Below are 2,882 nucleotides of genomic sequence, written 5' to 3'. Positions count from 1 at the left end.
TATATATATATATATGTGTGTGTGTGTGTGTGTGTGTGTGTGTGTGTGTGTGTGTTGCGTGCGTGTGCGTGCGTGTGTGAGTGTGTGTGCGTGTATACATGCATGTATGTATGTATGTATGTATGTGTGCATGTAGGTAGGTACGAGTGTATTTATGCATGAAGGTATGTACGTATTCTATGGTGATAGAAGAGTTTTTTTTTTAATAATATTTTTTTCATATTTTTAACTGCATTTTTCATGTTAAAATTGTTCATGCTTTATCTGCATTTCTTTTCGTCTTTTTCGTTGGTCATTGTACACAATTTCCAATCAATTTTATATTTAAGCACTTTTCATTTATATATTTTTACACTTTTATATATATATTTCGGTGCGAATGGTTTTTTTTTTTCGTACGGCGCCAAAATGATAATTTTCGTACGGCGCCTCTAAATGATAATAATGGTGTTTTTATATAAGCTTAAATCTTATGGCGGCCAACGTACGATGACTAAGGAAAATAGTCTAATAAAGGGACATATAAGCCCTCGACAGAAAAAAAGAAGACTTTGGTTGGGCTCTTTGTATGTATGTATGTATGTATGTATGTATGTATGTATGTATGTATATAGTAAGATAAGTGGATAGGTGGGTAGATAGGTAGGTAGGGAGGTAGGTAGCTGTGAATTTATGTATGAAGGCATGTACGTCCTCTATGGCGGATAGGAAAGCCTTAGTTTTTCTGTCGAGCGCTTATATGCCCCTTTATTAGACTATTCTTCTTCGTCATTTCATGATGATCGCTATAAGCTTTAAGCTTATATAAAAATGCCATTATTATTGTTTACAGGATATATATATATATATATATATATATATATATATATATATATATATATATATATATATATATATATATATATATATATATATTGCTATTTACATTATTTACAACATCGCTTAAAATTGTTAATAATATCGTAATCTAAATATACAATGTTATTTCATTGTATGTGTGTATATTACAATCATTTAAAAGCATACAACTAGGCAAAACATAGAGCCACTATATTTTTTATACACACATGTACTTTATGTTTTCACATTCACAAATATTGCTATATGCGTATTGCCTATTTTTTAATATTGGATACGAATTTTGGCAAAAAGCAACCATTTTCAGCGGAAGAAGTATATCGATTACATCGACACCAGAACTCAAACTGTATTTATTTTATCGACCCCGAATAGGTGAAAAGCAAAGTCGACCTCGGCAGAATTTTAACTCAGAACATCACGTCGGGCGAAATGTTTCTAAGCATTTTGCTCAATGTGTTAGTGATTCTGCCGTCTCGCCACCTACATATTTCTTAATGTTGGTTCCAAAAGTTGTAACGGGACTAGCAATTTCGAGCGAGAGGCAAGTCGATTAAATCGAACCTCAGTAATCAATTGGTAACAATATAATCGACCACGAAAATATCAATGGCAGTCGACGTCGGCAGAATTTGTACTCAGAATTTAAAGACGGACGAAATGCCGTTAAGTATTTTGTCCGGCGTGCTGACGATTCTGCTAGCTCACTGCCTTCTTATTTCTTAATATTAAAACTTGATAAGGCAGTGAGCTGATAGAATCATTAGAACAAAGTAAAATACTTCGAAGCACTTATTTCCCATCCTTACATTTTCGATTCACAACTTGTTACTATCAACATTAACTTTCGTTCTATGAGGGTCGATAAATCAGAGCACCACTGATGTACTGTGGTCTACATAATTGTCACTTTATTTCTTCCAAATCGTCGACCTTGTGTCTTGATACGTAAAGGTGATAAGCTACTGTTTTAGCAGAAGCTTCGAAATTGACAATGCTATGCATTGTTATTTAAAACCCTATTGTTTATTTAACACCCTGTTGATTGATTTCAAGTCATTTCCAGATACGTCCAAGTTTGCTTTAAATTTTTCTATCTACTGAAATAAGTAATGATAGTGTTTTGTTTTCTGGTATTATTTATTTGATTATTCATAGTCTCACATATCAAAAACCTTGTGTTCAAAGAAGAAAACGATAATTAGGTAGTTTTATTAAATTATTTCCACTAATTCATGCGTTCATTTCATTTCTTAAGCGCAAATCTCACGTTATAAGCATTTGTTTATTTTTGTAATAATATTTAATATTAATTATGTAACGCGTAAAATATTTTTATAATATATAAGGCAATCTTATAAATAATCATTCATTGTACGTATTAATTTATTTTCATACTAATTTGTCATTTAATAAAAAATATATTTTTTTATATATATATACATATATGAAAAAACATTGCAGATCTTTTTGTCAGTTATTTTACACTTTACTAAATGTCTCTAGACATAACATTCTTCCATTTACATTTCTGATAAAACTTGTCAATATTACCTGTCTTATGTTAGCGCCCTTTGATGTATATATGTTATGTTGTGTGTAATAATGCATTATCAACCTTATTTAAGAGAACCAACTCTTTATTGGTGGGATCAATGTCGCTGAAATAAGATTTCACAGGCACAGGGAGGAATATAGATGTTGTATGGGTGGTAGTCGAAGCAAGAAAGAACGATCAGGCTTGGCCGAACTCCGGTTACTTGGGGAGAGAAGAGAGAGAGGTAGAGGCAGAGGGATAGAAGAATTATGGAGGGACGAGAAAAAAATGAATGGGGCAGAGTGAAGTGAAAGAGGAGGGAAGTGAGCGTGAAGAGAAGGCCAGGAAATTTGAGAGAGGAGGATCGAAAGAACGAAGAGTGGAATAAACGAAGCAAGTGTAAAAGGGTTGAGAGAAAGAAGGAAAGAATGAGAGAATGGCAAGAATAATAGAGTCGTACAAAATTTATATATATATATATATATAT

Source organism: Octopus bimaculoides, chromosome 1 (assembly GCF_001194135.2).
Source record: "Octopus bimaculoides isolate UCB-OBI-ISO-001 chromosome 1, ASM119413v2, whole genome shotgun sequence".
NCBI classification, from domain to species: domain Eukaryota; kingdom Metazoa; phylum Mollusca; class Cephalopoda; order Octopoda; family Octopodidae; genus Octopus; species Octopus bimaculoides.
Note: the sequence above shows the minus strand (reverse complement) of the source record.